Below are 22,627 nucleotides of genomic sequence, written 5' to 3'. Positions count from 1 at the left end.
CATCCATCCATCCATCCATCTATCATCTCCATCCATCCATCCATCCATCCATCCACCCATCCATCTCTATCTATCTAGGTCTGTCTGTCTGTCTATATGACTATCTATCTCTCTATCTCCATCCACCCATCCACCCACCCATCCACCCATCTATCGTCTCCCCCTCTCTCTCCCTCTCCCCTCTCCCGTCTCCCCTCTCCCCTCTCCCCCACTCCCCCTCTCTCTCATCTATTATCTATCTCAGTGTTTCTCAACTTTGGCAACTTGAAGATGGATGGACTCCAGTAAGCTGATTGGGAGCTTGAAGTCCACAAATCTACAGTTAATGCATAAACCTCTGATGACAAAAGGGGGAAGATGGAGAAATGCTTCTCTGTGTAACACATACCTTTTGCTCACACACGCAAAGATTCACTAAGCTTTCTCTAGTTAATATGGCCCTTGGCATTTCTTAAGTATTCGTCTTGAAAGACTAATCTGCTTTACTTTCTGTCTCTCATGTTCTGTTGTCATTTGCTAAGTTTAGTTTTAAATAAAGTTCCTTGTGATCTCCTACCACAAAGAGCACTGTGGATAGCTCGCTCGCTAATGTACCTTTTTGATCACACCGCAGCCTCTGTGTCAAATCATTGCGTTTGTTCTTGTTTGAAAAGAACACTGGTGGACGTTTTTGTATAAAGTGTTAGATCCTCCTTTGTTGTCCTTGATTGGCATTGCTCTCGGTACTTAAAAATGTGAACTAATTCAAGCAGATTACAACTAAGTATTTCTCACAGTTGGATCCTAGGCGCATTTTGTCATTTTCCTGTATTCCATGGTAATGCCACTCTTCCATTTCACATTGAGTAGTTGCGTGACCCAAGGTCCTTTCCATACCATCACCATTTTCACTCACCAAATCATCAGAGACAGCTTCAAGGTAACCCGTGGCTGTCCTCACCTCTATGAACCTTGAGATGCGTGGGAACAAAGAGCAAAGAACAAGCAGAAAATGTCTACTCATGCTGTCATCCGTCATAATCTCTGGAGTAAATATAAACTTGTTATCCTCATTATACACACACACACACACACACAGAGAGAGAGAGAGAGAGAGAGAGAGAGAGAGAGAGAGAAAGAGATTGCCTACAGAAGGATTTAGAAGATACAACATAGAATAACAGAGTTGAAGAGTCCTTACAGGTCTTCTAGTCTGATCCTGAGCAGGAGAATCTACACAAGGGGTGTCAAACTCAATTTCCTTGAGGGCCGTATCAGGATTGTGTTTGACCTTGGATGGCTGGGGAAGCCATGGCCATGATGGACGTGTCTATGGTTGGTGTGACATTGGACTCGTGTCAGGGGCACCTGTGGTGATCAAGTACTCATGCAGGACATGGAGCCTCCCTCGTTCTCATTATAGGGAGCATCATCACTTGAGAATTTCAAGAAGAGATTGGATGCCATTTGTCAGAAATGGTGTAGGGTCTCCCGCTTGGGGGGGGTGGGGGGTTGGACTAGATGACTTACAAGGTCCCTTCCAACTCTGATTATCTGTTATCTGTTATAATCTTCCTTCCTTCCTCCCTCCCTCCCTCCCTCCCTCCCTCCCTCCCTCCCTCCCTTTTCTTCTTTTTCCTTCCCTCTTCATTCTCCTTTCTTCTTCCTTCCCTTCTTTCCTTATTTGTCCTTCCCTGCTCTATTCCCATCTTTCCTTCTTTTTCTTTGTCTTTCCTCTTTCCCTTTCTCCTTTCCTATCCCCTTTTTGCATGCTGAAATGCGAAGGGAAAACATTTCTCCTTTTGTTTTGTTTTTAGTTTAGTTTTGCTAGCTCTCTGCCAGTGAAAATGGAGCTCAGGGGGCTGTGTGCACCCCCTTGCACCCTGTTTTTGCTGGCAGAGGTCTGCAGGAAGCTGTTGCAGCTGAAAATGGGGCACAGAGGGGCTGCACATGCCCCACCCCCAGCCCCATTTTGCTGGCAGAGGCACTGTGGGCTGATCCTTTGCTGTTTCTAAGCTGGCCCCATGGGGTAAATCTAATCACCCCATGGGCCAGATCTGGCCCCTGGGCTTTGAGTTTGACACCCCTGACCTATACCATTCCAGACAAATGATTGTCCACCTCTTCTTCAAAATCTCTACATCTTCTGGAGTCAGGCAGTTCCACTGATTAATTGTTTTCACTGTCAGGAAATTTCTCCTGAGTTCTAGGTTGCTTCTCTCTTTGATTAGTTTCCACCCATTGTTTCTTGTCTTGACCTCTGGTGCTTTGGAAAACAGGTCGACCCACCCTTATTTTTGTGGCAGCCCATCAAATACTGGAACTGGAAATACTGGGCAGAGGACATTTCTACATTTATTTCCTCTTTCCAGTCCCATGTTATAACCTATCAAATCAATCCAGAGTTCTCACTCAAGGCACAAATGATTGGGCATAAATTATCTCCCTTTGGACACCTTGTGTCAAGACTAAGCTTTCTAAAAAAAAAGGCTCTAGTCCTGCAAAAAACATAAAGCAAGAGAAGATGAGGATGACAAACAGCAATCTGGATGGATACAGTTACAGTGGCGATATGTCCACCATTAGAAAGCCTACAGGATTACATTAATGTCAATCATGGTGAAAAATTATCCATATGGTTGCTGGGTCAACGCTGACTTGATGGCACATAATCAACCAGTCAAAGTTCCAAGAATTCCTTAGCATTTTTGACTTGAGCAAGGTTTGCTTCCTGTTTATATACAGTAGTATATAACATACCAGGGAAATGCTAGGAAATTCCTTGAAGCTTGCCATTCAGCCAACTCAACCGTCAACAGACACATAGAGATAAACCACATTTGCACACCATTCAAAGGAGACAATAAAAAAGTTAAGGAAACCAAAAGACCAAAACACATCCTCTGCAGTGGCCTAAATAGCTATAGCAATAGCACTTAGAGTTATATACCGCTTATATAAATAAGCAGGGATTAGTACCAGACAAACAATCCAGCAGACAGACAGCACCTTAATTAAGGAACTACCAAGAAGAAAACCACACCTCCACTATCATTTGGCAGGCCAAACTACTATATAAACAGGGGAGCACTAGCACTAATTATATTATCTAACTGGGTAATGAAACTTTGGCAAGTTCAGGAAGTACCAAGGACTCCGTAGTACATTGTCATTACAATAAGTTTCCACAATGGCCAAACTTGGTTTTGAACCAACTCCTTGGATTGGTTCAAAGTCTCCCAGCTGGCTTTCATGCCTAAACAGGGAATACAACTTAGTCTGCTGGTGATTGGTCACTCAACTGGCCTTTATGCATAAGGCAGGATTAAAGCTCATTGTCTCCCAGTTTCTAGCGTAGCTCCTTAACTACTACACAAAACTTAGTATTATAAGCAATAACTTTCCACAAATTCTGTCACAAGTATTTTACAGATAGAGCCATTTTTCAGATGGAGAAATTATATATGTTGGTGGAAGGAGGGAAATAGAAGGAAAGGAATCCTTCATTGCTAAGACTACACTTGAGTGACACTTAATAGTTCAGTCAAATATGTATATTGATTTAACTGAAAATGCCCAGAAGCTGAACAATCTAAGTGATAAAGCTCACACATCATTAAAAGTGAAAATTGATTATTGGACATGTAGCCAGTGAAGTTATTCATTGTACAGTCGAGGTGAAAATTGACAATCTAAGTATACAGGTACCCTTAAGGCAGTAACCAAAATTCACACAGAAAATGTATATTAGTGAGTGCCACTGAGTTGCTACTACTAGTTGCTGAATAGCGCCAGTCTGGAACATTTAAGCAGAGAGCAATGTAGACAAATAGCATGAGATCGAGAATATGCTGCCTTTGAGGTAGACTCTTGGGGAAGTTGTTGAATTATTTATAATTGATGGGGCCTAGAAAGTCACATCTGTTTTGTAGAGGTAACACTGAAATTGCAACTTAATTGGAAAGTGGAAGAACCGGGAATTGAAAGATCCTTCCACAGCTGACCATCTCATACAGATAGTCCTCAACTTATGACCACAATTGAGTCCAACACTTCCGTTGCTAAGCAAGATAATTGTTAAGTTGTGCCTCATTTTACCAGCTTTTTTTGCTGCAGTTGTTAAGTGAATTACTGCAGTCCTTAAGTGAATTACGTGGTTGTTAAGTGAACTTGACTTGAATACCACCTCTGGTGTAGATGCGAGCAGGGACATCTCCAAAATGGCTAAAAAACCATCAAAACGGCAGCCAAAATCATATAATAGGAGACCCACGCTTTTAAAGTAATATTTTTGAACCTTTCTTTTGGAGACCTTTGTGGAATATCAAAATACAAATGAAAAAGGGTAGAGTTTTTAGTATAATATAATTTGTTCCTTCATGGTTGCCCATAGCATGAATATATAGGAATGCTTCTATTTCTTGCACTGATGGTCATCTTTTCTTGTTACTTTTTTATTATTTCATTTCATTTTATTTCATTTTCATTTCATTTCATTTATTTTATTATTTTGTTTTATTTCTTATTATTTTATTTTATTATTTTAATTTAATTCTATTATTTTATTTTATTTATTATTCATTTTATTTTTAAAAAGTGGATTAATTTGATTTTAAAGCAATTTCCCAAAGAAGCCTACGGAATCTTTTTTTTATTTAAACTCATCCTTTTTGACATTTCCTACCTCACAAACAGATTTATTTATTTACAGCCCAACTTCATTATTTTTACAAATAACTCATTTGCAAATATATCTAATATACCTTCCTCCTCCTCCTCCTCCTCCTCCTTTCCCCACAACAACAAGCTCTGATTGGATGAGAAGCGAAACGTCTTCAAAAGAAAAAAGCAGAAAGTCCAGTTACCTCCTGAAAAAGCACCTTTGAGACAACCACAACCTCGATGACTGAGAATCTCTACAGAAACTGTAAAGTGGTATATAAGTCTAAATGCTATTGCTATGAACATTGGAGCATCTCCATGGTCACATGATCAAAATTCAGATGCTTGGCAACTGACTCATATTTATGATGATTGTGGTATCCCGAGGTCATGTGATCCCTTGTTGCAACCTTCTGACAAGTCAATGGGGAAGCCAGATTTGTTTAACAATCGTGTCACTAACCGAAGTGCAGTGATTCAGTTAACACCTGAAGCAAGAAAGGTCATAAAATGAGGCAAAGCTTACTTAACAACTGTCTGTCAGACCTTTTGAGTCTCAATGGTGTCCATAAGGCGAGGACTACCTGTATTTTAATACTGTCCTCTACCTTCCTAAAAAGTAAACACTCACAATGTCTGTAACTAAAACACATCCATCTTCTTTACCTCAGCTTCATTTTAATTGGGCTAATGGGTACGGACTCTTGGAGAAAAATGGAGAGGTTCAATAGTATTTCTGCTGTTTTGATGTATACCTTGGCTAGCTCTCAAGTATTAGAAGATTAAGGTTCTGTCCCATTAAAATGAGGGATTATGTGCAGCACAGCTTCACTTGAAAATGGAGATATGAAAATTGAATGTCTTCTTCTGGAGTTCAGAAATTCTACACTTCTAAACCCTCATGAATATAGATAAGCTGATTTTGGAACGGTGCTATTAATTTCCTCCAATTTAACCAATTTAGAATCAGACTAACTGACTCTAATGTACGATCTTATTTTCCCCCTTAACTAAAAAAATAAGGTAGCAGAGAAACCACCAACAGGGGTATTCAATTCATCCCATTTCCAAGGGGTAGAGAAAGAAGATTTGTTTCTGATGGTTTGCTTTTTTCCATTTCAGTTAAATTGTAGGATTCTGTCTCCCGTGGACCCTCTCTCCCCATTTTTTTTTTTTGCTATGGGTTGTGGTGTAAAATATTTTGAGATAGAATTTGTAATCATAAAGAATAATAGATTAAAAAAATTCTAAACTTTTTGAAGTTTAAAATCCAATGCTGTTTGATTTGCTGTGTCTTTATAGTTGCTTTTTCTGATGATTCTATATTTTTCTTTCCCGGTACGGGGCTGTGACCTGATGGTTCTTTCTAAATAAATAAATTCATCTAGCAGAATTGGGACTGTGCTCTTTTCTTACTCTTGTTGCTACCTTTTGAGTTTTGCAAATATATTCTCTATGTTATCCCTTGTCTCTAATTAGAACAATCTCAAAAGGTTAGATCCAAGATAACAACACCGGCCATACATATTATTATGTTAATACATCTCTGTCTCCTCCATCTCCATCTCCATTTTGATCTCCATATCCATTATCTATCTCAATTTCCATGATCTATCTCATCTCCATCATCTATCTGCATCCATCATCTCTCTCCACCTCCATCATGTCTCCATCTCCATCATATATCCCCATCTCCATCATCCATCTCCATCTCTATCTAACTCCATCATCTCTCTCTACCTCCATCATGTCTCCATCTCCATCATATATCCCCATCTCCATCTCCATCATCCATCTCCATCTCTATCTAACTCCATCATCTCTCTCTACCTCCATCATGTCTCCATCTCCATCATATATCCCCATCTCCATCTCCACCATCCATCTCCATCTCTATCTAACTCCATCATCTCTCTCCACCTCCATCATGTCTCCATCTCCATCATATATCCCCATCTCCATCTCCATCATCCATCTCCATCTCTATCTCTCCATCATCTCTCTCTACCTCCATCATGTCTCCATCTCATCATATATCCACATCTCCATCTCTATCTATCACCATCTCCATCATCCATCTCCACCATCTGTCTCCATCTCCATTTTTATCTCCATCTCCATGATGTGTTTCCTTTTCAAATAAGCAACTTCAGCAGAGCCCAGTGCCTGCAGAAGCAAGTGCTAAGCTCCAAATTTATTTGAGTAGTGGGTCCCCCTCAGACCAAACTGAAACAACAACAACACAGTTTTGATAAAACAGGAACATTTTTCAGTGGGCATCTTTCAGTGGGGAAGAAATGGACATAAATAAATAGCATAAATGGACATAAATAAATTCAAAAGTCTGATACATTTCTACTCAGCTTAATTTTTATTACTACCTAAATCATTTTGAAAGGAAGGAAGAAAGGACAGAAGAAAGAAAGGAAGGATGAAGGAAATAAAGAAGGAAGAAGGGAGGGAGAAGGAAGGAAGGAAAGAAGGAGGAAAGAAGGGAGGGAGGGAGAGGATGAAGGAAGGAAGGAAAGAAGGAAGGAAGAAAGGACAGAGGGAGGGAGGAAAGAAGAGAGGGAGGGCAGGATGGAGGAAGGAGAAAGGAAGAAAGGAAAGAAGGGAGAATGAAGGGAGAGAGGGAGGGATGAAGAAGGAAGGGAGGGAGGAAGGAAGGAAGGGAAGAGACAGGTAGATGGTTTCAGATTCCCAGCATCCTTTTCTTCAGTTTCTACTTGGTACAATCTGGTTGCCCTACCCAAATTTCCTCCCAGACTTATATGAGCTGCTTCTGAACTCAAACTAAAGAAAGACTCACAAGGAGGTGCTTTGTACGGGAGCTGGCAATTGCAAGCGGGGGCTGGTTGATCTAGCTTCTGCAATTTGCACCATCTCGGTAGCACAAGAAAAGACTCTTGCCAGCACACAAAAAATGATGGCAACCTCCACGTAGCCTCTGTGTAGAGACATTCTCCATAGGAGCCCCGTCTGGCTAGGAGCCCGGCAGTCTGAACAGTGTGGCAGCTATCTTTCATCTCCCAGTTGGAGGACTCTATTAAAAACTGACCTTAAGAAATCCAGCTGAACTATAAACACCTAATATAGGCTAACTATTCGTGTTGAGAAGAAACTTTATTCGCTAATGAACAATGTTAAATATATCCTCGGAATAGGCTGGCTCAAAATGCAAAGAAATTTGTTCAAGCTGTAGAACGGCTTTGCGGATAACATGGATGTAATCTGTAGGCTGACATAAGCAACATGCAAACATACATTTTCTATAAACAGGTCACAACTCATATTGGTCGCCAATATGAGTTACAAAAAAAAAAAAAGAGGTTGAGACTCTAGAAAGAGCACAGAGAAAACAACAAAGATGATCAGAGGGCTGGAGGATAAAACATAGGATGAACAGTTGCAGAGTTGGGTAAGTCTAGTATAGTGAAAAGAAGGACTAGGGGTGACATGATAGCGGTCTTCCAAAATCTGAGGGGCTGCCACAAAGAAGGGGGGGGGGTCAATCTATTTTCCAAATCACCTAAAGGCCAGATATGAAGCAATGGGTGGACATTAATCAAAGAGAGAACCAACCAAGAACCAAGGAGAAATTTCCTGAGAGTTAGAACAATTAATCAGTGGAACAACTTACGTTCAGAAGTTGTGGATGCACCATCAATGGAGACTTTTAAGAAGCGATTGAACAACGATTTGTCTGAAATGGTATAGGGTTTCCTGCTGGAGCAGGGGGTTGGACTAGAAGACCTCCAAGGTCCCTTCTAACTCCATTATTTGGTTATTCTGGTCCCAAGGCATATTGTCTGGAAGGAGGGTACTGAAGCTAAGTAAGACAGTGCTTGGTAAGGGGTCCATGGGGAGAGAGCGGGGAATTAAAAAACTCAAAGTAAGTCAGCCTTTGAGTCAGCCCTATGAGTTAGACTAGATTAAGAAACCAATGCCATGAAGATCCAGAACTACTTTTGTTGCAAGTCTGAATGAGGCCATTACCAAATCTGGAAGCTTTGGAAAGTTACATTAAATATATATATATATATATTTAAGGCACTTCGCTTAGCATTTTTAGTCTTTTGGAAGATAGTGGTTTTCTGATGTTTTGTTTAGGCTTCAATACATTTATGGATACAGGTTTTTGTGCATTTTTTTTGGTTTCCAAACCCAATTGCGAAAATTTGAAAAGTGTTACTTCTATGTGCATGCACATTGTCATGCCCTTGTCGGAGTCTGAATCTGAGGAGGAAGACAAACAGCTCACAGGGAGTGGGAGTGTGGCTCTGTTGGCTGTGTAGGAAACTGGGGAAGGGCAAAGTCTGGCTGGGCAGAGCAGGGGAGAGATAGAACAAGGGAGAGGGAGTTCAGAGGAAGACCCAGCCCCACCCCCTCTTCATCCTAGGGCACGCAGGGAGGAACGGAGAAGAGAGCAACGTGGGTTGCATGGCTTATGGGGGAGAAAAGGGCCATGATTCCCTTCATTAGCCATGTTAAGTTTGGTCAGTGGGTCCCATAGAGAGACGAGGCACGAGTAATGAACAACAGCTCTTTATTTAGCGAACAGATTCTGAGACAGCAACCCTAGCCGTGGCAGCTCTTTTTATAGAGCCGGCTGCGGCTAGGCAGCCAATGGCAGCTTTTTGAGCTTGCCGCTTGGTTTTACCCAATCGCGGCAAGCCCTTTACGAGCCAATCACAAGCGCTTATTTCGTCCAATCATGGCCTGACTCTTCCGGACCAATAGGAATGGCGGTCTTCAAGCCAGCTAGTATGGAACAAGCCACAGCTGGGAATGAGAGTTTAAAAGAGATGCAAGCTGAGTGCAGTGTCTGCTGGGAACAAATGTGAGTTTATTTTGTGTTGACTTTGATTCTCTGTGTTCCTGGCATCCTCCCAACTGGGTTGAATTACTGCCGTTCCTTCACATCTGGAATTCCTCTCTTGCCCTGCCAGACTAATTATCTCATCTTCCCTTGATTGGACTTATAGTTACCAACGTTTGCATTTGAATCTCTGCAGTCAAAGGCTGTTCCTGGAAGAGTTTTTCTCCAGCCAGAAGGTAACCAGGACATTGGAGGCAAAGTTGGAGATAATAAAGGGACTCCTAACTTATTATTTGACTGAACTGCCTTTGTGCCATGCCCCGGGTCATCACACACATTCTGAATTATAGATTTGAGACACATAGGGATGACTTTTTCTCATAGCTACAGGAGAAAAATTATTTAGCAAACCACAAAATGCAGTTCAGTGGTGAAAAATGTAAGGTTTTGTACTGAGGCAGGAAAAACCAGTTTCACAGATTCCCAATTTGTTCACAATTTACCAGCAAAATAATTTTCATTTCCATGTCTTTCTAAAAATTTCTTAATATTTGTACAAAGGCCAAATATTTTCAAACTTGTCTATATTCAGCCATGAGATTCAAACACCTTTTTTAATATAATCAACCAAGGCATTTTTAAGGGGTTTTTCTTCTATTGGCAATTTTTTAGTTTCGTTTTATCAATCAGCAGTTGAACTTTTCTTCCTCATAAATTTCAGCAGTTCCTTTTTTGTTCAGGTGGATACAATGAATTTTTGAATATAAACTTGAAATCATGTTTGCTAATACAAGGTAGTCCTCGACTTATGTCCATAATTCAGCCCAAATTTTCCACTGCTAAGTGAGACAGTTGAGTGAATTTTGCCCCATTTGATGACCTTTCTTGCCATGGTTGTTAAGTGAATCACTGCAGATCTTAAATTAGTGACTCAGTGGTTAAGTGAATTTGGATTTGCCATTAACTTGACTTGTCAGAAAGTCACAAAAGTTGATCACATGACTCTGGGACACTGCAACTGTCATAAGTACACGCCAATTGTCAAGAGTCTAAATGGTGATCACATGATCATGGAGATGCTGCTACAGTTGTGTGAAAAATGGTCATAACTCCTTTTTTCAGTGCCCTTGTAGCTTTGACCAGTCACTAAATGAATGGTTGTAAGTTAAGGACTATCTGTATACCAGTTTGAAATCTGAACATTATTTGCAAGCAAGTAATTGATCTCGGAGAGCCAGTTTGATGTGCAGTAGTGATGAAGGCATCAGTCTAGAGACCGTGTCTCATTTTAGTAACAAAGTCAGTCGGATAAACTTGAGCCAGTCATTTTCTCTCAGCCCCAAGAAGGAAGCAATGGCAAACCATTTCTGAACTCTTGCCAAGAAAACTGCAGGAACTTGTCCAGGCAGTTTTTTATTCAAGAATCAGACATGAGAATAATAATATAAAAAGCTAAAAAAAAATCCCCCCAAAATCCTAAGAATAACAAAACCCCTCTAAAAGCTATAAAACAACTTAAAAGCTTCTTAACTAAGTTCTCATGTCTTACTTCAAAATTCCTCATTTATTATGCCCAAAGATGTATTGCAAAAATTTATTTTATATTTTGTTTTTTTTACCCCAGATTTGCTTTACTGGTGAGAAGAATGGCAAATAAATTTAAAACATATTAATAATAACAGCAGGGATGCGGTGGCTCAGTGGCTAAGACGTTGAGCTTGTCGATCAGAAAGGTCGACAGTTTGGTGATTCAAATCCCTAGCGCAGCGTAACATAGTGAGCTCCCGTTACTTGTCTCAGCTTCTGCCAACCTAGCAGCTTGAAAGCATGTAAAAATGCAAGTAGAAAAATTAGGGACCACCTCGGTGGGAACGTAACAGTGTTTCGTGCACCTTCGGCATTTAGTCATGCCGGCCACATGACCATAGAATTGTCATCAGACAGCGCTGGCTCTTCAGCTTAGAAATGGAGATGAGCACTGCCCCCTACAGTTGGGAATGATTAGCACATATGTGCGAGGGGAAACTTTGCCTTTACCTTTAATAATAACAGCAGAAAAGGACTGGAGAAGATAACAAACTACAAAGAGAAAAAGAATACTGTCGAGAAAGAAAGCAAAGGTAGTATCAATAGCAATGGGTGCTTTGGATGTAATCCCAAAACATCTGGAACATAACTATCGGCATTGACAAATTCACCATCAGTCAATTGCAAAAGACAGCTTAACTCAGAACAGCTTGTGTCCTGCAATGATATCTGTAAGACCATCAGACATTCACATCTGCCTATCCCAGGTCCTTGGAAGGACTCTAGAGGTGACAAAAATTCCAAATCGAGTCTAAACTGACTCTGTGATGAACCATAATATTCTCTATTTTTCATCAAATGTACCAGAAATATGCAGTATCCTCAAATGTTATTTGGGGTTCCACATCTTAGCAAATCCCCGACTTAATCATTTCCTCTTGCTTGGGGAGACTGAGTTTCAGAGCCCACTATTTTGTTTCTTTTCCAACACACCTCATATTTGTGGTGGTTTGTAGAAAGTTAGCACCCACCCCTCTTCTAGAAGAACGAAATATTTTGAGAAATATTAAAGAAGGCAGAATATTATATGGATGAGAAATGGAGAAACATGCTCTTGGAAAGCAGCCCCGATCTTCCTTAATAGTCCTCAGCAGATGTCAGCACAAGAGATAAAGAGATAAATAGTTGTATTCATAAGCAAATATCCTCACCCAAGATCCAACAAAGGTAGGGTTAGCCCACATTCACAGTAGGAATTGCCCAATGCCCCTTCATTGCATCACCCTCAGAAACGTTAACCAAACTTAGCTCAGACAAACTCCTAGGACTTGTACATGGTCCCATGGGAGTTTGACAACAGCCACTAGAATACATGTTCTTGCACAGGAACAGGAAGCTCAAGTGCAAAGCCCAAGAGAAGCTATAAATACCCCCGACTCTCAACTCCATGTGGTCAGCTGCACCAGAACCATGTGCTTGGTGGTTCTGCTTCATCATTAAACCATCTTTCCAATCAGCCTCCCTGTTTCCAGTGTCTTTCTCCCAGCTTAGAACTGAACCAGATGGATATTTCTTCCAACAGGTTCACAGAAGTGCTATCATATCTGGGTTGCAGAAATACAGGTGGCCTCTAGATGGCAGCAAGGACGAGAACATCATCTTATTGGCTTCAACCTAAATACAATAACTTTATTGTGCCTCACACACCATTTAAGGGAAAAAAGAGATTATAATTGTCTTTCCCAGGAAATCCTAATCGGGTTTTTGACTCTTTTTTTTGCTTAAAATCGTATAAAACTATTGAATTCTGCCTAAAGACACAATGCTAGTTCTAGAGATTTAGACTTGTTGCTAAAAAAACGTATTGCATGAAAAATATGACAAAACAAATTATCTAGAGAAGAATGAATGTATTAATAAACAGTTCTTATATTTATTTTTTCTCTTATATCTTTTCTAACTCAGACATTTGGCAATTTTTAACATTATGATTAATTATAAAGTGAAATCCAAAAAGCTTATTCATTTTAGAAATAATCTTTTCTTTTTTTTTTTTACAGATTTTGGTCACTATTGTGACACCGTTATTCTTTTAAACCATTCTATTCTTCCTCCTGAAGAGATTTCAAGTCTTAGCCTCTTAATTTTAGCTCATTTAAATGTATTTAACTGTTTGAATTCATGATAATTATGAATACAATTAAGCTTAGCAGGCCTAATGAGTAATAGAAAAAGGCTTTTTTGTTCTGACAAAGAATAATTTTTGTAAAGAAAAAAAGAACAGTGAATAAGCACTGAATGTGATGAAACTGTAAGTGAACATAGTCACATAAAGGAAGAAATATATGAATAAATATAACTGTATTCCCATGTAGTATTTTCAGGAATAGAGACAACACCCCCTCAAATTAAGTTTTAGACAATTAAGTAAATGTTTTGAACAGATTTAAGAAAGGTGTGAGGGATAATTTTGTAAGGCAACTAAAAGGGGAAAGATATTATAAGAATTGTCAATATTCCTAAAAAGTTAAAAATATTGATTTTTATCTATTCATTTGGAACTGCCCAGAATTGTTAGGAGTTGAGCATAATTTATTTTAATTTATTTATATCCCACTTTATAATTTTTGTAAGTTAACTCAAGGCAGTAAAGTTATTTAATATTCCTTCTTCCTCTTATGTTCCCCACAACAACAACCATTATGAGGTGGGTTGGGCTGAGAGAGAATGACTGACCCAAAGTCATCCAGCTGGCTTTCATACCTATGGCGGGACTAGAACTCTCAGTATCCTAGTGATTGGTCCAAAGTCACCCAGCCAACTTTCATGCCTAAGGCGGGACTAGAACTCACGGTATCCTGGTGATTGGTCCGAAGTCACTCAGTCACTCAGCTTTCATGCCTAAGGCGAGACTAGAGTACAGCCATCTACAGTGAGATAAATGTAACAGATAAATCAAATAAATAAACTTAAAGTCTCCCGGTTTCTAATCTAATTCCTTTTAATTTTAATTTTATACTTAATTTAATTTAATTTTATTATTTTAATTTAATAGGAGGAGAGATTCAACCTAGAAATAAGGAAAAAAATTTCTGATAGTGAGAACAATCAACCAATGGTACAGCTTGCCTTTGGAAGTTGTGGGAGCTTCATCACTGGAGGTTTTCAAGAAGAGACTGGACTGCCATCTGTCAAAAATGGTGCAGGGCTCCTGCTTGGGCAGGAGGTTGGACTAGATGATCTGCAAGGTCCCTTCCAACTCTGTTAATCTGTAAAGTTTCCTTCCTTTGCAGCCTTTCCTAATGCATAGGCACTGTTCAAGGCCCAGAAAAGCTCCCTATAGAGGATTTTATTCTTACAAAAACTGTATGTGCCTTAAACAGGGACTGAAATAAAGAGAATATAGTAACTCCCAGTGGCCATAAAAAAACAGCCCAGCTACAGAAGCTCATTTTTCAGCCTCATCTTATAGACTCTTGATATACAACACATTCCTGTTTAAAAAAATTATTATTTCCTGGAAAGCTGCCCCCTGGGAGTGAAAAGTGCTCTGTAATTGTTTGGCACACCTGTTTCCAAAAACCTCAGTGAAAAACTATTTAGTTTTCTCTGGTGAGAAGACTATACTACAAGTCCTGTTCAGACTTTTGACTACTGGCCAAGCAAAACATTGTTTGTATAAACCCGAGCACTATGGACTCTATTCAAACACTGAAAACGTGTGTGTGGGGTGGTAGTGGGTGGGTGGGTGTGGGGGGGAGATAAATCTCTATATGAATTTTAACTGGGAACTGGAGTATTTTAAAGATTTTCCAGTTTGGGATGAACATTGGAGCTTTGTTAAGCAACTGTTGAATGAGCACAGCTCTGTTATACATTGACCTGGCTTTCAATAGCAACAGTCAAAGCCCTGGGCCACTGGGGATCAGATAGCCATCACGAAAGGTGGAAGTCAAGAAGTAGATAGCAGGCCCATTTTCAAACAGTGGCCCCAGTGTCCCTGTGTTTGTGTCATATCTCCTTCTGCATATCGCCATCAAGCTGAGCTTGCCTTCCCACGTGGCCACTCCCACTCTCCATGCTTCCATTCCAGGCCCAGATGTTCCTATTCTAATTTCTTCCCCCTCTCATATCTACAACAACTCAACCTCCTTCCAACCACCTACCTTGTCCCACCAAGAATCCAACCACCACCAAGTGCCATTGTCAATGGCATTTGGCTATCTTGGCAGGGTGGGGGTTCCAAGCCCAATGGATTAGAGTAGGGGTCTTCAAACTTGAAAGCTTTAAGACTTATGGACTTCAAACCCCAGAATTCCTCCTCCAGTCATATTAGCTCAGGAATTCTGGGAGTAGAAGTCCATAAGTCTTAAACTTGCCAAGTTTGAAGACTCTTGGATTAGAGACTGCTCAGGTCCTGCCCTCCACCCCAACACAGACTCTTAGTGATGAAAAAGCGAGAACAATTCAACTTTCTGGAACCTCTAACACCCAGGGAGCATGGACAGTTAGATCCACTCCGCTGAAGTTCACAGGTTGCTTCAAATAAAATGGAGATTCAAGCTATGGCTTTGGCAGCTCCCAAAGGGCCTGTTGTAGACAGCACTGCGATGAATCTGACTTCCAGTGCATGGATCCAAAGGTCTGTGATGAGCCCCTCAGTGAGGGAGATGGATGGTTAAGAAGTTTGATAAATAAATAAGAAAGAAGGTCATAAATGGAGCAATTGTTAAGTAAGGATAGAGAATTTGTTGGCTTCAGCCTGGAGATGGTTTCATATCATTCAAACAATGAGGCTGCTTTGGTGCACAGTGGTTGGGTTCCATACCTAATTCCTAATTGAATGTAAGTCTAGAATGAAAATGTACACAAAATATTTATATCAAAATAAAGCTATTAGTTGGAACAGGGTCTAGGGCAACTTGCTGCCAACTTGCCACGGCCAACTCACCATAGCCAACTTGTCAGGGTAATGATTTAACAGCTGACCAGCTGCTACAGTGATGTAATGCTGAGAATGACTCGTCAAGGTTTTTGGGCTAATATCGCTTTAAGAGCCTGTAATAAGAAGAGGCCCTGTTGGGGCATATCTCTCTCGCTGTGTGTGCTTCTGTGCTGTTTGTTTGAGGTCTGACTAAAGTACGTGTCTGTATATATTCTTCGTAGATAAAACCACTATTTAAATATAAACCCCTGTTTGCTGAATTTGCTCCTGGATTGTCTCACATAGTCACACTGTGTGCACTCTGACACAACTCACTGTGGCCAACTTGCCATACCAACTTGCCAAGGGACAATGCACTGCAGGACAATTCAACACTGTGTTAATTGTTTCATTCAGGTACCTTTATTATTGGTGACCACGTTTTTGTGGAAATTATTGTAACTCTTTTTATTTCTGGATTGACTTTATTTTGTTACTATTGGCCATGGTTCTGTCAAAGTTAATTTAACTTTTGTATTTGTTAAATTGTCCTGCGGCAAGTTGGCTACGGAGAGTTGTCCCATTCTGGTTGGAGGAATAAATGTTTCGGCAACTAAAAGTAGTTTGATTCCTATTTGATCTTATTTTAGAATGTATTTCTATCTAATCAGCATTTTTTCTTCTGTTATTCTGCTTCTGATTATATTTTCAGGCTATTTGCTTTTTAAAAGAAAGATTATCAGATGCCAGAAGACAGTCTGTTATACAACAGAGTGTAAATACCAAAAATAAATGAAAAGCACAATATTCTTCACAGTACAACAGTTCAGTCTGGGCAAGCCAACATTTTCCCCTCTTCTAAGGGTTCTCATTACCCTTACTGGAGTTTGAAAATGCCTTTCTAATTATTCTGCATTCAAGAAATAGCCTTTATCTCATCCCTGAGTTACAGATGAAGTTACTTAATTTCCTATTTATTTGATCCCAGGTGGCATTTTTTTCTGCCTGTAAGTCTTAAATCTATGCATGATTTGTGGCACTTTGGTGGGTGACTAAGGTAACAGGAGGGAAGGGCTGGGATCTGCTGAGGTCCAATTGGCTCTTTGTGCTGTTGTGAGCAACTTTCCTCACGACTCTGGTAATTTTCTTGCTTGAGGAAAAGGTTGGGCTATAACAGTGATCGCAAACCTTTTCAGGACCGAGTGCCCGAACCAGAACACATGTGCATGTGTGGGTGCCAGAGTGCCGCACACATGCCTGATTTTTGGCCATTTTCAAACCCTTTTGGGGCTATTTTCAGGGTGTTTGGGGGGTTGTTTTTGGCCCAGAAATGGCCTGAAAATGGCCCTGAAAAATGGCCTGAAAAAGGCCTGATGAACAGCCTGAAAAAGGCTCGAAAACGGCCTGAAAACGGCCTGTGTTTTGGGCTATTTTCCATTACTCTGGTGCCTGCAAAGACCAGTTGGCTGGCATGCCAGAAACCAGAAGAGCAGCTGGCGGTGGTGTGCGTGCCCACAGAGAGGGCTCTGCGTGCCGCCACTGGCACATATGCCATACGTTCGCCATCACGGGGCTATAAGATCCCTGAGGTTTCTTCCAACTCTGTCATTTTATGTTCTGTGTTCTTTGCACAGTCATTTTGGCACTGGGCACCTATGCACTTCATAAAGAACCACATGGCTTCTTGGTCTAGGTGGGTCCCACAGTCTTGCACTAGATCAAGGGTCTTCAAACATGGCAAGTTTAACTTTTGTGGACTTCAACTCCCAGAATTCCTGAGCTAACTTGACTGGAGGAGGAATTCTGGGAGTTGAAGTCCTCATGTCTTAAAGCAGTCAAGTTTGAAGATCCCTGCGCTAGATCCCCAGACATGCATGAAAAATTTGTGATTGATAGGCAGTGAGGATGCAGAATGGTACTGCCTGTCTTGGTTCTTGGGTAACTTCCATCATCTGACTTCTGTAAATCAAGCATTGGATCCTTGGGATGGGTAGGAGATTCCAGGTAAAACAGTAGAAGATCTTGTCTTCTGCTTTATCACAAAGTCCTTATCCCTTTGCTGCCTGATCCACTGGGGTGTTGCAACTAGACTTGACAAGGGAGCTCCCATGAACTCATGCCAATAAATCAGGATCTCCTGCATTATCAGGGATCCCCTCCTCTCCATTTCACTGATTAGGATTTAAAGATGGTTAAACTCTTGGGTCTAGCCATTCAACAAAGCTCCCATCTTCCTCCAATCCCACCCATGCTGAAGACTAGAATGAGTAGTTCAAGTTTTTCTTGCTAGAAGGACCTCCATCAATCCCTTTTTTGAAATTTGTCCCATATTAAATTTGAGCACATCCATCTGCCTTGTTATAGAGGCAGATACAAGTTAATTGTCATAATGGGGTATATGTACCCTTCTGGGCTACCTCCCAGAATGGGTGACATCCCATTGAATTGGCTTTCTGAGTGACTTACCTATATACCAAAGAGTGTATCATCTGATCCATGGTGGCAAGTGGTTAGAATGCAGTATTGCAGGCTAATTCTACCCACTGCCAGCAGTTCAATCCTGGCAGGCTCAAGGTTGACTCAGCCTTCCATCCTTCCGAGGTGGGTAAAATGAGGACCCTTCTGAGGTGGGTAAAATGATTGTTAGGGCAATATGCTGACTGTAAACTGCTTTGAGAGGGCTGTAAAGCACTGCGAAAAGGTATATAAGTCAAAGTGCTATTGCTGTTTAGATAAGGCTATATGTCTTCTCGGGGAGATGATGAGTCAGTGGTTAAAAGTTGCTGAGCCTGTTAGCTAGACAGCCCAGGTTTGAGACCCAAGCGTCACACAATGGGGTGAGTTCCTGATCTTGCCCCACCTACCTGTTTCCAAAATGTGAGTAGATAAATAGGTATCACTTTGGTGGAAATATGACTTTCTCTGCATATCGGCATATAGCAGGGCTCTTCAAATTTGGCAACTTTAAAACTGGTGGACTTCAACTCCCAGAATTCCTCAATCAGCATGGCTGGCTGAGGAATTCTGGGAGTTGAAGTCCACAAATCTTAAAGCTGTCCAGTTTGGAGACCCATAGTATATAGCCATGCTGGTCACATGACCAAGCAAGTGTCTTCAGACAATGCTGACTTCATTGGCTAAGAAATGGAGATGAGCACTGCTCCCTAAATTTGGAAACGACGGGGCAAGGGGAACTTTTATCTTTCTCATGTCCTCTGTTAAAAAAAGAAAACCTCAGCTGTTTTAGATGTTAGGTCTGTTCCAGAGGTGGTTTCAGCAGGTTCTGACCAGTTCTGGAGAGCTGGTAGCAGAAATTTTGAGTAGTTCAGAAAACTGGCAAATACCACCTCTGACTGGAGATTTTACAGTATCCTTCCCTGCCATACCTACTAACCCATCCCCACAGAACTGGTAGTAAAAAAATTTGAATTCCACCACTGCTCTGTTCATTTATGACTATAACATCAAACTGCGATATGAATGTCTTTCTGGGTTTGACTCTGGCTGTGGACTTCAGGACAAGCTAGTCCAGAAGTATTTCACGAGAAGAGTACTACACTAGTCTGCTCACAACAGTATACCCTATATCACCAGGCTTGAAATGTTGGGCTTGGGCAACCTTGAACTATGCCGCCTACAGTTGGACTTAAGTGTAGCACACAAAATTATCTGCTACAAGGTCCTACCAGTCAATGACTACTTCAGCTTCAACCATAACAATGCAAGAGCACACAACAGATACAAACTTAATGTTAACCTCTCCAAACTCGATTGCAGAAAGTACAACTTCAGCAACAGAATGGTCAATGTCTGGAATGCACTACCTGTCTCTGTTGTTACATCCTCTAACCTTCACACCTTTAACCTTAAACTATCCACTGTTGACCTCACCCCATTCCTGTATAATTCCTGTAAGGGGCATGCATAAGTGCCCAATCATGCCTACTGTCCCTGTCCTAATGTCCCCATTTATTTGTACCTATTTCCTGTATTTTTACTCGTGTTTATACTTATACCTATTAGCTTGTAAGCGATTGAGAAATCAAACAAACAAATAAAATAAAATAAAAATAAGTATGTCAAACTACTGGGGAGGAGCTGAAACAAAGCTGAGCTGTAGTCACTATGAACATAGTTGCTAGAGGTGAAATCCAAACACATGCAGGGAAAAAGTGAGTTTGGAAGCACTTGGGAAACAGCTGGGTTTGATGACTAACGCAATTGGACACCATGAGGAACAAATTAAACAAGTGACTGCAGCCCAAACTGCTCCTGTGACAGACACTTTAATCAGGAAGTCAAAGGCTGATTGACAAGATGAAAAGCTGGATGACATGAAAAATGGAAACAGAAGGATCAACACAAGAAAAGGGCACCCTAGGTCAGCAGGCTGACAAAAATAATCAAGTATAACAGGCCATAATCCAATCTTTGAAGGTTTGGCAAAAGGCTAGTTATGAGAGTAGCAGCCAAAAGGAAAAGAGCAGTCATTTTAGAGCAAGAAGACAGATTTCTGGGACTTACAGACACGTGTGAGTAAACCAATCTCCCCTTCATTTTGAAAAGAGGGGTGGAAAAGGGCTCCTGGTGAATTTCAGGGGGTGATGTATAAATGTGCCATTATATCTGTATACATACAGCCAAGCTACACACATAAACATAATCAATTTATGAGAATCAAAAGCATTAAAACATTGGAAAAGGCACAACTGATGATCAGCGTAACTTAAAAATAAAAAAAGAACCCACCCACTGAATATTGTAATTTGTTTGATTTCCATTGGGGTTGCAACTGAGTTGTTCTGTAGCCCACAAAATACAGATACTGATACAGAGTTGGAAGGTACCTTGTAGGTCATCTAGTCCAACCCCCCACCCAAGCAGGAGACCCTACACCATTTCTGACAGATGGCAGTCCAATCTCTTCTTGAAAGCCTCCAGTGATGAAATTCCCACAACTTCCGAGGGCAACTTCTGTTCCATGGGTTGATTGTTCTCACTGTCAGAAAGTTTCTCCTTATTTCCTGGTTGAATCTCTCCTTGTTCAGTTTCCATCCATTATTCCTTGTCTGGCCTTCGGGCGCCTTGGAAAACTGCTTGACCCCTTCCTCTCTGTGGCAGCCCCTCAAATATTGCAACACTGCTATCACATCTCCCTTGGTCCTTCTTTTCACTGGACTAGCCATGCCCACATAGTCCTTGACTTACAACGATTCATTAAGTGCAGTGGTGGAATTCAATTTTTTTTTACTACCGGTTCAGTGGGTGTGGCTTGGTGGGTGTGGCAGGGCAAGGATACTGTAAAATCTCCAGTCAGAGGTGGTATTAAACAGTTCTCCAAACTACTCAAAATTTCTGCTACTGGTTCTCCAGAACTGGTCAGAACTTGCTGAATACCACCTCTGATTGAGTGACAGTTCAGAGTTACAACAGCATTGCAAAAAGGAACTTATGACTAGCAGCTGACTCATATTTATGACCGTTGCATTGTCCCGGGGGTCATGCGATCGCCTTCTCACAAGCAAAATCAGTGGGAAGGTACATTCAATTAAAAACCGTGTTACTCACTTAACCATTACAGTGATTCACTTAACAACCATGGCAAGAAAGGTCATAAAATGGGGCAAAATTCACCTAACAATTGTATCCCTTAGCCACAGAAATTTTGGGCTCCGTTGTGGTTGTAGGTTGAGCATTTACAGTACAAACTTCCCCTAGCAGCCAGAACAGTTGCAATGTAGAGGCATCTGGTAAAACTGTAATGATAGGGCTTGATCCCAAATATCTATCAATTTGATTGAGCGTAAAATCATAAATATTTCTATTTATGTATAGCTGTCAGGGTATGTGTATGCCTAACTGGAAAATAGGTTAAAAAAAGGAAACTGAATTGAACTGAACTCAGCTCTTGATGTCAAGTTCATAGAAATATGACATCCAATTTTATTGGTAAGAGTATGAAATTGTCATTAACACTTCCCATATTTTTTTAACTTCCACTTTAGACTGTATTCCTCAAACTTCCTGGCTGTCACCCCTCCAAACATGAACCAGGCTCTGCCAAGGTGAACTAAACATCACCATCTGTTGCAACAATTGGTGAACTAAATTATGGTATCTTATAATTATTACGCACACATTCTTACATATCCTTTATACATGTGCCTCTGTCTGTGCACAGGTGTGCAAGGGTAATTTTATTAATGCTAATATAATTAAGGAATAGTTCCAATAATAACATAACTATCAATAGTCACATAATGATGAAATATCAATATAATAATACCATAACTAGCAAAAAAACAAATAGGAATTATCAAAGTACTCCACCATTTTGTTCTCTGTGATGCAAGAATTCTCAGAAAGATTGTCAAAATCAGTAGTGAGCTGCTGCTGGTTCGGACTGGTTCAAGTGAACTGGTAGTTCCGGGGGTCAGTTGGCCCCACCCACTCACCCCCGCCCTATCCTGTCCTTTATTTCCTGATTTTTAGCTCATCTCAATCAAGTGGCACAGCTGATTCCCCCACCCCTTGCTGTTCTACTTACCATTGCTGACTTGGAAGGTAAGCAGTTGAGCTTCTAAATGCTCCATTTTCAGTGCTGCACGCAAGTGCCTTAAGCATACGTATGATCACCAAACCGGTTGTTAAACTGGTTGCAGCCCACCACTGGTCAAAATGGAAGGTGAACGGCAGTGGTGGAGCTGACAAGTAAC

The 22,627-nt window shown here is 40.8% G+C and overlaps 1 long non-coding RNA gene across 1 annotated transcript in view; it reads right to left on the bottom strand.

The window, feature by feature from the left end:
• Positions 1 to 22,272, bottom strand: part of LOC148125673 (uncharacterized) — a 31,073-nt gene extending 8,801 nt beyond the window's left edge. Inside the window, exons 1-3 of the long non-coding RNA XR_015743932.1 lie at positions 22,242 to 22,272; positions 13,840 to 13,914; positions 896 to 950 (exon numbers count right to left, since the gene is read on the bottom strand). This is a non-coding gene — a long non-coding RNA (uncharacterized LOC148125673). The remainder of the gene's footprint in view (positions 1 to 895; positions 951 to 13,839; positions 13,915 to 22,241) is intronic.
• Between the last annotated feature and the right edge of the window lie 355 nt (positions 22,273 to 22,627).

Source organism: Pseudonaja textilis, chromosome 5, assembly GCF_049901715.1.
Source record: "Pseudonaja textilis isolate UNSWEBS1 chromosome 5, rPseTex1.2, whole genome shotgun sequence".
NCBI lineage: Eukaryota > Metazoa > Chordata > Lepidosauria > Squamata > Elapidae > Pseudonaja > Pseudonaja textilis.
The sequence above is the reverse complement of the archived record's forward strand: the minus strand, read 5'-3'. Positions and strand labels throughout refer to the sequence as shown.